We start from the raw sequence: 15,000 nt of genomic DNA on the forward strand, positions 1-15,000 counted from the left end.
GAAGACTAGCAAATTTGATTGTAAAGTCTCAAAACAGGAGTCAACACTCTTTTTTGACTTGGTATCTTGAACAAATAATGCTCTGCAAAAGCCAGTGTGTGCTTAATCTGCATGTGGTACTCCACACCAAAGATGTAATACACCTCCAGCAGGCATTGGAGGGCATGTGGCACATCCATCTCTCCACTTGCTATTGTGATGCCATCCATCTTTATGGACGCTCTCCTGGCAAGGAGGGGAGTATCACCACCCTGGAAGATGATGGTTGGAAACACAGTGGTTCCTATGCAAATGAGAAATGTACAAGGGATCTCCTGTAAGAGTCTATGATGTGAATTGACAACATAAAGCAATGTTAATTGTAATGTTAAAAACATCAAATACCTCATCTAAACAATACAGAAACTTGGCATCCTCCTTGAAAAGGGCAGGCAAAATTAGGACAGCAGCACTTTTTTGAAGGTCTGAAATTTTAAAAGAAACAAATAATGATTTCATTAAAACATAGTTTAATGATCTTATTATTATTAAATAATTGAAGGGTGCAAGGGAAAAGAAGAAGCTGGTGACTTACCATCTGTGTTAGAGGGAGAGGCTGTCAAGCCTACGAGATACTGACTCCCACTGTCAGCCACTCTGATGACATTAGGGGTCAATATACTGAGGGTGTTATGCAGGCTTAGCTCTAAGTCCAGTCCAAACCGCAACTTCATTTCATGATGCATGTACAAATGAACAAACAAAACAAAACAGAGAAAATTGTAGTTACCAATAAATGGTTATAGAACTTACTCCTGAACAGCACTGAACTCACATTATAGTAATACTACTATAAGTAGAGGTGGAAAACTTTTTGCTTGATGGTGTTTTGGGCCCCACACTGTCGACTCCAAAGCAGCTCTGCCATCAGCGACTTCAAGGCAGCGCTTCCTAGTCTAACCCTGACCCTGACCCTAGCCCTAACCCTAACCCTGACCCTACCCCTACCCTCAGAGGTGGAAAAAGTACGAAAATATTGTACTCAAGTAAAAGTACCATTACTTTGATGAAATATTACTCAAGTACAAGTTAAAATACCGATCTGAAAATGTACAAGTAAAAGTAAAAAGTAGTCCATTTAAAATGTACTTTAAGTAAAAGTTACTTAGTTACTTTTTTTTTGGGGGGGGGAGGGGTCCCAGAACAACCAGTTTTACCAGAGACTTTCTAATGAGGAGATACAGCACTCAAAAAATCCTCCATAGTTTAGTATATGTGCTGCCGAAGCGATAGTAATGCATGGGGTTAGTTTGTAACGCGAATATGGCAGTTGTCTACACATATCACAACCCTTCCGCGGCAAAACGTCGACATGTGAATACATTGAGCCAATCATGTGGTGTGTTGAGAATACATTGAGCCAATCATGTGGTGTGCTGTGAAGACATCGTGCCAATCATCTGTTGTGATCTCGCCGCTGGAGCAAGATTGGTGTTGTGAAGCCTTATGCACGTGCATTTCTGCCGAAATAGATGCCCGATAAGTGCCTAAAAAGCGTTGCAATATGGCCGCCGAGTGGAGGTACTTAATTGCCTAAAAGGATTTTGGTCCTAGCTCGAGTTGCTGCAGCCAGCAGCTAAGGCAGCCGTGTTCATGCTCCCAGTGTGTAGCGCTGTAGCTGCAGCAACTCGAGCTAAAACCGATTGTTTCAGTTTTGTTCATAACGACAGTACTCGGTGACGTTGAGAAATGGAGATCTATGTGAAAAATCACCAGAGTTCTCCTTTAAGTTTGAGCAGTAGTTGTTTTTCAAAGTTGGTTGCACTCATCCTTGGTCGCTTTGCAGTGAACAGTAATCCAGCACAACTGAAAAGCCCCTCACAGGCAGCTGAGGCAGGCAGGCCAATGTTGAGTTGCAGAGAGTTTTTTTTTATATTTGGAAACGAGCAGAAGGTTCAGCAGATTAAAGGGCGTCGAACTGGGGGGGAGTGGGAAGTATAGGGCCCCAATGGAGGAGAGGGCCCTTGAAAAGTGGAATATGGGGGGCACAACATTTTCACCAGGCATTAGTAATAGCTCAGGTAATCCACACATAAAAAATCCAAACAACTCCATAAGTAGAGTCATGTAATGAAGTGGAATAACACAGGGAAAAAGTACTGAACACGCTAAAAAAAAGCACTAAGGCAAGGAAAGGGAAGGAACGAGCTGGAATCTGTAAGAGTAGTTATCCTTTCTATCTGTGCAAATTAATATAAGCTTGGTTAGTAGCCTACATATTGATGGACTATAAAAAGGTTTTTCATTACCAAGGTGTCACACAAGAAACATTTAATGATGGATAAAAGCAAAAAGCTCTCCCAAGACCTTTGCAACCTTATTGTTACAGATGCATTTTTAAAACTTCAGAATCTTCCAGTTAGCAGCATGGGAGCCATTATCTGCAAGTGGAAGGAACATCGCTGCATCATCAAACGACCATGCACAGGATCTCCTTGCAATATTTCTGACCAGGGAGTCAGAAGGATAGTCAATTCCAAGAGCCAAAGACCACTCGGAGAAAGCTCCAGAAAGACTCGAAGGCAGCCAATTCAATTAAATTCAATTAAACAGTTCTGAAGTAAAGATCAGGATTCACAAGAGGGACCCATGGAATCTGTTCAGAACAATGGGCCAAAATCACACCTGATACTGCGACTAAGTTTTGTCATAGGAAATGTCTTGATGCTGTCATTACAAAGGCTTTTCCACAAAGTATTGAAGAAATTTCAGTAGGCGTTCAATACTTTTTTCCTGTGTCATTCCACTTTATTACACATAACTCTTATTTTTTAGATAATATAATGTGTGGTGAAAATTTCGAATAGACTCACTGGAAGTTTAGGCTATTACTGAAAAAAGTCTAAGCGTTCAATACTTATTTCCACCATATATTTATTTTACCTGAATATTTTAACTTCCAAATTAATGTCAAAATGAATGTCATACAAAATGTAAAGTTTGACTGACTGGATGTTTATACAAAACATAGTGAAAACTGTCTAAGGTCACTCTCACTCTCCCTTGCTAAAGAGCTAAATGGTTTAGTCCGCCTGCACGATTCATAAGGTAGTCTATCTTTTGTTTATTTAGTTGAGCATCGCTAGTAGGCTAGTGGACCGCTAATTGTTGTGCTGCTGGTGCAATGTCTTTATCCAAGAAGTCAGGTTACCAAAAACAAAGGCCAAAACAGGAAAAAGAGAGAAATGAGGGGAAACAACTGCTAATGAACTACTTTCCAAAGAAAGGTGAGCACAAACGTCCAATCCCATGGTGTTTGCTTGAATATCTCCGCAATCATAGTGCTAAAACGAACTGATACAACCCATTGAAATAGCGGAAAATACACTTTCATAGGTTAGGCTATGTAATCTGATGCGTCATGATCCAGCTCCATCTCAATCACTTTCAGAAAGACATGGCGCCAGCTTGATTCATGTCCTGTTGTAGGCTACATGCTGATCATTATCATCAGGCTAGTGGTTTAGGGCAGCGGTCCCCAACCACCGGGCCGCGGGACATTCCTAACCGAGCCGTAGCCTACGACATGAGTTAAAAAAAAATGCATGCAAACTAAACTAAATTTAATTCGCAATAATGTCACGTTTTTACATGGCATAGGCCTATATGCAGTTGTTTGATTGCACGCATGTTATTGCCTTCAGCGCTGCGCAGCCTCAGGTCAGCTCACTTCACTTGATCAGTTCTTGGTGAACGGTATGTCACAAGAAGTTAGCTAAACTGCTAGAATGAGCAACAAAAAACAAGCATCTTTAGCAGGTCACTGGCCAGAGTGTTTGAGTTGAGAGAGCCGCCGCAGAGATTTCTTACAGAAAAAAAGCTGCACATTTTAGTGATGAGGACTGGGTGTCAAAACTTGCTTACCTGTGTGACATATTCGGATTGCTTAATGACCTCAACCAGTCACTCCAGGGGAGAATGACGACTGTCTTTAAACTGGCAGATAAAGTCGCTGCATTTAAATCCAAGCTTGATTTGTGGGGACGACGAGTGGACCGGGGTGTATTTGATATGTTCCAAACAGTAGTGGGGGTTTTGGGAGAGACTGAGACAGGGCCCTTTCTCTCGCAGCTGGTGCGCGATCACCTTGTTGCGCTTTCAAATGAGTTTGAGCGTTACTTCCCATCCTCCAAAGATCCACGGCAAACTAATGAGTGGGTCCGCAACCCATTTGTCAATATCCCAAATAGTCCTAACTTGTCAGCGCAGCAGGAAGAGCAGTTGATCGAAATTGCAAATGACGGTGGTCTTAAGAGTGTCTATAAGGAAACCTCTCTGGCGGGTTTTTGGATCAATAACAAAGCAGAATATCCCGAGATAGCCGTAAAAGCGCTGAAGACGTTGCTACCATTTCCCACCATGAGGCCGGGTTTTCGGCAATGACTGCAACTAAGACCAAATTGCGCAATCGACTGGACATTTCAAACACACTGAGGGTGTCACTGTCTTCCATCGTTCCATAAGCAGGGCTCCCTTATTATATTCGTAATGCACGTTTAGTTCCCATATTTTGTTAAGCATGTTCACACGTAGGCTATAGATGTAGCTTCAAGTTGTTCAATATTCATAGTTCATATTGTTCAATTTTCACTTCTTCAAGTTCACGTTTTTCACATGTTTAAGAGATCGTTACCTTCACTGTTCATACATAACTGGAGCTAGTTCTTTTCAAGTAATGCATGCACAACACATATGGCACCCCCCCCCCCCCCCCCCCCCGCCGCCGCCGGTCAGTGGAAAAAAAAATAGGAATCAAACCAGTCCATGGTACATAAAAGGTTGGGGACCCCTGGTTTAGGGCACGATTTTTTCTCTCTCCTTTCTGTTTTCGTTAGTCTTAACTTTTTTTTTTTTTACTCAAGTAACGGATGGGATTTTTGATGTAGCGAAATACAATACTTCACTCAAAATGTAATCAAGTAAAATTTCAAATACCGATTTTATAAACTAGGCCTACTTAAAAAATACAAAATACACAGAAAAACTACTCAATACAGTAACGTGAGTAAATGTATTTCGTTACTTTCCACCTCTGACTATAAGACTGTGCTACTCACCAGCTCTGACACCCAAAGAAATGGGAACATCTCCATCACCTCCTCAGTTGGCTTTCCCATTTGCTCTACCCTCTTATAGACAGTTTGCCTCATCCTGTCCATTATATGACTAATATCTGGCTGACGACGGCACAACTAATTGTTTATGGCGTTTATATGCTCTTGAAAGCTGTGGTAGTCCTCCCCAACTGCTTCAAGGTCCAACATAATCTGAAAAAAAAAAAGACATGCAGAGAATGCAAAACTGAATTTACGTATGTGAGCAATGATAATATAAATGTTCTCAAACCAGATAGTCTTTCATTCAATCAGATATAAATAAATAATGTAGCCGGACTTAACTGCTGTATGGTTTAACATTTCATTCACAAACATATTACAAACCTCTTGTGTTGGCTCATAATCAGAAGACATCTGTACCCCCACTCTGCACTTTTTTGCTCTCTGAAATTAGCAAAGAGAAATGTGTAATATTAAGATATCTGTACTGACAAACAGTGGCTACTGTGACTAGCTAGTATATAGATATACAGACAAGCAAACAAACGGACTAAAGACAAGCAAGAATGTAAAAATGGCACCTGATGTCCAGGTGGGTCCTCCAGAGGCACATGGTCCACAATTCTTTGTCTTCTGACACCAAACTTTCTCTTCATCTCCTGCACCGTCGTCAAGTTTATCAAAGGAGACCTTTCCTTTTTAAAATTATTCCTAAGACACTCCAGCAGGGTCTCCTTTGAGTAAAGACATGAATTATGAGGCTCAGACAGAGTCAGAGTAGGCTAGTATAGGAATTCAATTGAGGAATAATGTTTTCCATAACAAAACGTAAACAAACGTATCAGACACCACAGGACATTAGTGTATTTTTTATGGTTTGGGTACCTGAAAGAACAATCATTGGAATTAGAATTTTCCTACTCATGGTTTTAGTAGCAAAAGAGATGCTGAGCGTTATTAAACAATAGGCAGGTCCTAAAAAACCTTCATGAAAAACATCTCTTTACCAGGAGAAATTAATGAAGTATACTCACTGAACCAACGATGATTTGCATAACTTTCCCCCCTTAAAAAACAAGACTGTGTTTCATCAGAGGAAACAGTTGTTCAACCATCCCCTCTGTCAACCCCAGCAATCTCCCCATCAATTTGCTGTTCTGTTAATGCAATTATGACAATAGACTTTCATTACATTAAATATAATGCAAACAATGCAGAAATCAGGAAGATGCTGATGAAGTAACTGTAGATGTTGCAAATATTTGGGAAGGTAAAACTTTACATCACAAATTGGACACTTAAAGATAGAATCCATTACCTTTGACTATCTTGCCGTCAATTCAATTGATGGACAGACATCTCACAGTTCAGTGCTCTGTCATCTAAAATGAAAAATAAGACATAGAGACATTAAGTACATATAGTAGTGAGTTAGTGAGTTCCATCCTCTTTTAGATTCCTGTATTGTCTTACGGACACCAGAGCCGTAGCGTTAGCTATACAGATGTACTAAATACATTGTAATTTTCAATGAGCCTAACAGCATGATACAAGAACTAGGTTCAACTGGTAGCTATCTCATGTCAACAAAAGTCTGTTATAGCACTATTGGCTACTGTTAGCTATCCTAACTTGTTGGCTGGCTTCCCGGTAATTTAACTAAACAGTCTGCTAATGAAGTATTAGTTATTGGCAAATCATTTGCATCGTATGTTAGGCAACCATTGACTTCTATCAGAGAATGTCTGGGCTCTGCTTTGCTTCTATGTCCACTAGCTAGCGACAGCTAGCGCTAGCAGGCTAGCTGTAGATAGCTTTAACTCAATCGGGGAGAGGGAGGATATTAAACAGTAGTGTACACAAGCTCGAAATCATCCAGAAGGGTGAATCAATGTCTATGATGGCTAGCTGCTGCTAACATTATTCAACGAACCTCTAACGTTACTATTTACTACTTCTGACAGCTGATGTGTTAACGCCCACCGACGTTTACGGGGAACGCCCCTTGCTTTTGCTTAAAGAAGTATCACTTCATTTTCTATTTGCAGGCCACACGGGCAATGATTATGAATGGGGAAAAAGGATAAAAAAAACTTCTCCGCGTCTCCGGGAAAGGGTTCCATAAACGGTCGTTTAAGTTCAAATAATCCTCGCGTGTAAGAAATGGCACCCTTTTCAGGCAAAAGGTTCTATTTTCATGGCACCTCAATGGTTCTATTTAGCACGCACAAGCACCCTTTTTTCTAAGAGTGCACCTCTGTTGACGTTTCAAAGAAAACAGAGAGCTAGCTCGCCTCTCCCCCCCTCCCTCCAGTGCAATTGAAACTGACATGAACGTGCATCTCGTTGGTGACTGGCTGGAACGGTTTGTTATTTTTCATGGTCCAGGCTGGACCAAGTTGTTTTTGTTGCCGTTTTTGGAGCCTGGGCTGTCCACAGAGACCACATTTTTTTACAGTGTATTCAGGGGACAGGCAGCTAGCGGATTGTGAGGATATGTCTGTCTGAGGAGTTGTCTGTATGTGACAAACAATGTTTTAGCTTAGAAACCACGTAACATCACTTAGAGCACCTTTAAAGCACCCAAAGTGCTTTACTGCGAAAGGGGAACCTCACTAACCACCACTAATGTGTAGCACACACCTGGGTCATGCAAGGTTGCAATTATGCACCAGAACGCTGCAGAGTGAGTAAGTAAGAATGTATTTTTATAGTGCCTTTTTCACGCACAAAGTGTACCTCGAAGCGCTCCACACACAAACAGCACAGACTGTGCTTTTTGTGTGTGGAGCGCTTCGAGAGAGTCACCAGCATACCCGTTAGGTAATGAGTACAGTACATACAGACAGAGACATAACAAACATATCAACAATTAATAAAGTTCATGCGCAATGGTGAGGGAACGAATGATTGAGCCAATTTACACATTGAGACATGGAATTTTAAGGGCTCAGATTGAATGAGCCAGGTTGGACATCTTAAGGGGTCAGATTGAATGAGCCAGATTGGGCATTTTGCCAGGACACCAGGGATCCCACTATAAGTGTCATGGAATCTTTGATGGACACAGTGCGTCAGGACCTCAGTTTAGCGGCACATCCTACCGCACCCTACCTTGTCCTTGTCCCCTGTCACTGCACTGGGGCATTGGGATTGATGTTTGGCCAGATCGAAGAGTGGCACCCCTACAACCCACCAACACTACTTCCAACATCAAGTTTTCCTGGTAAGTCTCCTATCCAAGTACTTACCAAGCCCACAACAGCTTAAGGTGACCACCTGCTAATAAGCCCAAGGGGGGACAAGGGGTATGTTTCTGAGGGACAATGTACAAGGATACAAGGATACAAGGAAGTTTATTGTCACATGCATATAGTTACTGGAAGTAAGAAATGCAGTGAAATTATGTCTGGTGTCAGCCTATTTGTGCATTAATGGGGGGGGGGGGGTAAAAAGTGCAGTAGAAGAGGGGTTTAGTAGATTAAGTGGCAAGGGCTGCATAAAAAAGGTGGGGGAGGATTGGGATTGGGTGGGGGGCACCAACAAGGAGCACCCAAGAGCAACAGGGGCAAGGGGCAATGTGGGACACTGCCTGGCGCGGCGGTGCCCCCACCTCACGGGCAAACTCACTGATAGTGGTTTACCTATTTCTAGCACATACCACCTTACATGATGTATTAATAATGCCCTATTCCCCTAAACATGTGTAATTGTAACGCACTGACAGTGGGAAGAGCTTGGTGGTCCCATGATTGGAGGCATCTGAAGCCACTGAGAAGAATGGCTTGTGGGCTGTGGAGACACACACACAAATGGGATGAACTTAAAAGAGATTCTCTAAAAACAGATTATTATAAAAAATACAAGATACTGCTTTACTGTTTTGATCATTATTGGTTTCACGAAGGCACGGATGAGCAGCATTATGTTAGCTAACGTTAGCTACTGATGCAATTTCAGTGAACTGAAGGAAAAGTTGACTTTTAACATACCAGCAGAAAAAGATGATTAGCTAACATTAGCTAGCTAACATTACACAAATAGCTAACACACAACAATGTTACATCCATGAACATAACTTTAACTTTACCTTTGGTTGTTGCCTCTCGTTGCTCATTCAGTCATTTCTTCTGGGGACTTTCAAGCAATCTTTGGAGGCTAGGGTGGCCATCCATCCGGATTTCGTCCGGACAGCGGATTTCCGACAGTCCGGCTCTTGATGCCTCAGACTCAGTCTCTTGCTCCATTTTTTCGAATTGGAAGGCGTGCATCTAAAAGTTCCTTCCCAGTGTGTCTGGTATGCACGTGCGTGCGATGTCATGACGACAACAAAAAAGTTGACAGCAACCTAGTCAGCAGTTCAACTGAGAGGTGGGTGTGGCAACAGTAGCGTGCTGAACTGTCAAGTTCGTTTGGCTGCCTGGGGCTCCAGGATATAGAGCGACCAACTTTTTTTTAATCAAGTATTGATTATGCGTGACACAGTCTCAATTTGCCGGACGCATTATCTGGGCTTCAAGGGCTGTGCGCTACGCGGGACGGGTGGTCACCCTACACCTGCTTAGCTTCAGTAATGAGAGAAGTAGCCGATAGAGTTGTCCTGGATGGCAAAGTCTTGTCACATCCCGTCAGCCTTCTGTGTAAAAACAGCTACAGCTCCAGCTCCAATCACAGTACTGTCTCAGGAGACCAAAACGCTTAATCATTTGAACCAATTCTGTCTATGGCTCACTTAAAGGTAATTAAATTATACACAATCCTGTTTCTATCTGGTGCTGGAAATCGGGATTCAGGGATGGTAGATTTCACTTCTTCTGTGTCTCTACATGAAGACGTCCACTTTGGTCCTACTGTATAACGTGGTATCCCTACAGTACAGTGGAGGTAAATATGCACATACACACACACACACGCACATACACACATAAAATAGTGTCATACACACATGCACAGCACTTCAATGGTCACGCGGTAAAATAAATCCTTTCATCTCTGCTTTCAAGGTTACGATTGAAATGATTGTTTGATTCCCCACCCCCCCCCCCCCCCACCCCCTTTTTTGGAATTTATGATAAGCGAGGGGGTGGTTGAGTACGGATGTGTATGTGTGTGTGTGATCCTTTGGTGTGGGTGGGGGGGCTATTAGTGAATGGGACGTTCTCTGTGACAGACCCCCCAGTTATCCTTCTCTGGGCTGTGGCCTAGTTTTCCAAGCAGATTCTGATTTCCGATTCCGCTTGGGGATAGGCCTGGGGGCGAGGCGATGTGATCAGTAAGGGAAATGCTAAAAGGCCGTGTCACTTTCCCTTTGAAGTGTGTGTGTGTGTGTGTGTGTGTGTGTATGTGCCACAGCTTTGTGTCTGGAACCCTGTTGATATCCGTGAGGCTCTGTGAGTCTTTGCATCTACTCTAACCTCTGAAAACAGGACCTTGGTTTGATCTGCTCCATAGTTTGTTTGTTTGTTTGTCTGAGCATAGTCGTTTGGATGTGTGGTTGTGGCTTTTCTCTGTGTAAAGGTGAGCTTCTGGTGCATTAGCCTTGGCAGCAATATCTGGTGTTCACACACAAACACCACAAAATCAGACACATTTTCCCATAAATATATCAAAATTGACATACTTTGATGCCTGTGCATCAAAGAAAAATGTTATAGTCATATACAAGTGCTAAATAATTTGATAATAAATAAATTGCACTTTCATGTTATCCAATGCTTTAGGTGAAAGCATGCCTTGTTCAAAACACAAACAGTGTATGTGTTTTTATGCATGCATGTATGTACAGTATGTATGTATAGGAGGATGTATAGTTTTTTTGCTGCATATACATCTAAGCACAACACAGCAAATTAATATGAAAACCAAATGATAGGACAGAGTTACTATTACTGGAGAGTTGCTGCAATTATCCACTGGTGGAGTAAGATAATTGTAGGAAACATGGGCAGTTGAGAGAAGGCTGTTTTTTAAAATGAAGGCTAATTATTTTCCCTGAGAAGCACAGAGCTAGTTAACTCACAAATTTCACAAATCACATTTAACGGCCAGATGGGATAAGTGGAGCTGTGTCGTTGCACTAGGAACCTTCAGAGGCGTTTGCAGGTAGAAATGTTTTATGTAGTCTTTTCCCTTCATACACTACCTGGGCCCCAAAACACCTGTCCTCTCTCTTAATGTGAACACGGTAAACATTTCTCATAATTCTGAGTAAAATATGTATTATTTTTGTAGCAGGCCTTGTGACTTTACATTTAGTCATTTAACGGACTCTTTTAACCAAAGCGACTTACACCAATTAAAGGTACAATAAAGGTATAGTGCCACTAAGGCATAGAATAGAATAACAGTTCAAGTGAAGTCAAGGGAGGCAGAAGAGGCATATAGGGAAGAAGGTAGTGGTAGATTAAGCATGTCCAGCAGTTTGTAATGCTAAGAGAGGAGGTACTTCCAGAAGAGTTGGGTCGTCAGGAGGAAGAGAGAGAGGGATGGTCCTGTTCTGGTAAGAGCTGTAGCGTGTTCCATCAATGGGCAACTATGTGAGAACTAGGTGAGAAAAGTTTGGATATCTATGAGCGTACGGGTGGCAGAGTCAGGCAGCATTCACTGGAGGAGTGCAGCAATTGGGAGGTAGCACATGTCTGTTTGAGGGCATGCAAGTATGAGAGAGCAGAATCAGTGACTACCTTGATGATAAGCATTAACATTTAAATCTAATTCAGACAGCTACAGGCAGGCGTGCCTGCAGGTGTACGTCCGTACGCACTGTGCGTACCATCAGGCTACTCAACAGCGAGAGAACATTTCCCTTGTATGTGTGTGTATTCACACCAAATTGGCCTACCATACCTTCCCAACTATGCACAGTATCCCATTAGCTGCATGCCATCAGGCTATTTACCATTTTCTATTACGTAAAGTTAGTGAACACGTTTTGTTTGAGCAGGAGAGAGAATACGCACGCAGGCACGGCTACTTGTTTTCTTTTACTCGGCTATCTATATATGGTTATCAGCACACAATGTTGAGCTAATTCACTAACTCACTCATCATGGATATCACAAGTTTAAACAACGAAAACAGAAAGGATGGAGGCAGCAAAGCTAGGAGTTATTCCAGATGGACAAGAACAAGGTAGGCAATTGGTGTGCTTGTCAGAACGTTAGACTGCACTAAAGCCAGACGTCACGCTACGCTAGAACAAAACTAAAGGCAACTTTAGCCTGTATAGGGCTGTATCAAGTTGTCCAAATGAATAGGTCATTGTAGATGTTGTCGTTGTATTATTGCATGTGGATGTTGTTATGCTATGTAGGCTACTTTTTTTGCTGACTGACCCATGCACGGACCTAAAACGGACAAATATTGTTCACGAGTGAAACATTTTTTTGCGGGGTGTGCGTACCATAGCATTAATTCCTGCAGGCGCCCCTGGCTACAGGTAGCCAGTGGAGCTCAATGAGCAGCGGGATAACTTGTGATCTTTTGGGTTGATTGAAGTCCAGGTGCACCGCCTCATTCTGGATCATCTGAAAGGGATAGACCTCTGAAGTTCGCCTACAAAAAAGCTGCCATCTTTGACATCCGGTATCTGGCGATTTTTTTCCTATGGAAAAATAACATGGGGATTTTGAATTATCGCACCTGTTAAACTCTCGCAGGGATGAAAAAGTCTGAAATGCAGACGTTTTTCTGAACACACTTTTGTCCTCTGCCTTTGAGTGGATACTGTGATCTCCGGTATGTGAAAGCAGCACACTTAGATTTTTGCTACCCCAGAGCTAACTTGCAATGCAACTTGCCATAGGTAGTTAGCTTCAATTAACAACCGGATCTCCTTATATGGGCAAAGATGGCCATTTTGGGGGGTTTTTTGTAGGGGAACTTCAGAGGTCTATTGTGACTCCCAAGTTTCTCGCTTCCTTGGTAGGTGCAAGAGATTCACACAGTCACACAAACTTGCGTCACAGACGTACGTCACCGCCCATTTAGAGGTGCAAACAATCGGATTTTTGGTTATTTAACCATCAGTTAACTTAAAGACAGGCATTTTACTTTGGATAGACAATAGCAATACATCATAGGAGTAATTAACGTCAAAAAATCTAGACTGGAATAACTCAACAATGGACACCTCCAATATGTTTAGTGTTCTAAAGACGTCAAATAGCCCGTTATCGTTACCAAATTGATAGCCAATGAGCCAGAAGTGAACACGCATGTATGGCTATAAAAACTGTGTCTTCATTTTACAACTAAACACGAGAAACAACTTTTATAGCCCTTGAGCCAGCTCCTTACTATGTGATCTCAATGGCGCAGCCAATGCAACATTTGTTTGCACCTCCAAAAGCATGGCATACCTGGTTACCTCCCAAAAATGTCCTTAAATGCCCACAAATACCTGTGTGTGAAAGAATAGGGAGTGTTCTGATATTTGATGTTATGGTGAATAGGTGGTTTAGCTGAGAGGACAGGCAGTTCAGTGTTTCCCACAGAATTGGATGGGGGTGGGGGGGGGGGGGGTTGTCTTGGTAGTGTATAGGTCTAATTGAGTGCCTGTCACTGTAAGACGTTCGTGAGGGAACCCTTGCAATTTTAACACAGTTGAAAGGCTGCTGATGTGTTGATGCAATTTATAGGCTAATGTTTTCTACCTAGTTAGTTAAAATAAAGGTTCGCACTTCTCCTTGAGACAAGCACTTTTGAGTCTTGGACTCTTTTCCGTTTACACTGTACGCAGGTGATTTTCTTTTCCTTTTTCTTTTTCTTTTCTTGATTGTTTTTTCTTTTCATTTGAGTCCTTTCAAAATAAACCTTTTTTATTTGCATCTATACTATATACATCAAAGCACTATATACTAATTCCTGCCGTTTTTTGCATCTATACTATATACATCAAAGCACTATATACTAATTCCTGCCGTTTTTTGCATCTATACTATATACATCAAAGCACTATATACTAATTCCTGCCGTCTTTTGCATCTATACTATATACATCAAAACACTATATACTAATTCCTGCCGTCTTTTGCATCTATACTATATACATCAAAACACTATATACTAATTCCTGCCGTCTTTTGTTGCCATCTGTTTGCTTGACTTCCCTATTGATTTAACCATGAAGGCCCATGATCACTGGATGAGTTTGTTAGGATCTCACCTGACTGATGTACATGATGTTTGACAAAGGTGTGTTAAATGAGAACGTGTGTGTGGGCGTAAAAGAAGTCAACAACGCTTCTATTTCTACAGATTGGCTGTTTACATTTTGCCTATAAAGGTTATGACTGACATGTAGATTGGAGATGACAGCTCTGAGTTTATGGAAGGTGTTCTTGTCAAGTCTGACACACAGGTGGGTAGGTAGCAGGTAAACATAGAGGCTATGGAGACTACAGGTTTCACGTCTGTGGCACACTGAGTGTGTTCCTCTCTCTCTCTCTCTCTCTTTCTTTCTCTTACACACACACACACAAACACACACAAACACACACACACACACACACACACAATCATGTTCTTCATCCTCCCCCATCCCTGTTGCATCTGTTCCTCTCTATATTTATAATTTATTTTTCACTTTTCACATCTCTGCCTTTATAACGGTCATTTTTTCCACCTACCTCTCTCTTTCTCCATCTCTCTCTAACTCACCCATTCACACACACACACACACACACACACACACACACACACACACACACACACAAACACATACATGTCGCTACATCTTTACAGTGTTTCTCCTTTAGTTGCTCTCTCACACATACACGCACACACACTTACACACACACACACACACACACACAATTACCCAGAGTGAGGGCCTTACACACACACACACACGCACACACACATAAAACATGCACACATACACACACGCACACACACGCACACA

At 42.0% G+C, this 15,000-nt stretch overlaps 3 long non-coding RNA genes across 3 annotated transcripts; all 3 read right to left on the reverse strand.

The window, feature by feature from the left end:
• Nucleotides 1-8: 8 nt before the first annotated feature.
• On the reverse strand, nucleotides 9-708 carry LOC121713101. Its single transcript, XR_006032738.1, has 3 exons — nucleotides 575-708; nucleotides 385-464; nucleotides 9-283 (listed from the first exon to the last, which is right to left on the reverse strand). It is a non-coding gene; the product is annotated as an uncharacterized LOC121713101 (long non-coding RNA).
• Nucleotides 709-5,097: 4,389 nt separating this feature from the next.
• Nucleotides 5,098-5,923, reverse strand: LOC121713098. The gene is made up of 3 exons (XR_006032735.1): nucleotides 5,678-5,923; nucleotides 5,481-5,540; nucleotides 5,098-5,306 (listed from the first exon to the last, which is right to left on the reverse strand). It is a non-coding gene; the product is annotated as an uncharacterized LOC121713098 (long non-coding RNA).
• Nucleotides 5,924-5,957: 34 nt separating this feature from the next.
• LOC121713100 lies at nucleotides 5,958-7,095 on the reverse strand. The gene is made up of 3 exons (XR_006032737.1): nucleotides 6,415-7,095; nucleotides 6,131-6,253; nucleotides 5,958-5,981 (listed from the first exon to the last, which is right to left on the reverse strand). It is a non-coding gene; the product is annotated as an uncharacterized LOC121713100 (long non-coding RNA).
• Nucleotides 7,096-15,000: the final 7,905 nt, after the last annotated feature.

This window comes from Alosa sapidissima, chromosome 7 (genome assembly GCF_018492685.1).
Source record: "Alosa sapidissima isolate fAloSap1 chromosome 7, fAloSap1.pri, whole genome shotgun sequence".
Lineage (NCBI taxonomy): Eukaryota > Metazoa > Chordata > Actinopteri > Clupeiformes > Clupeidae > Alosa > Alosa sapidissima.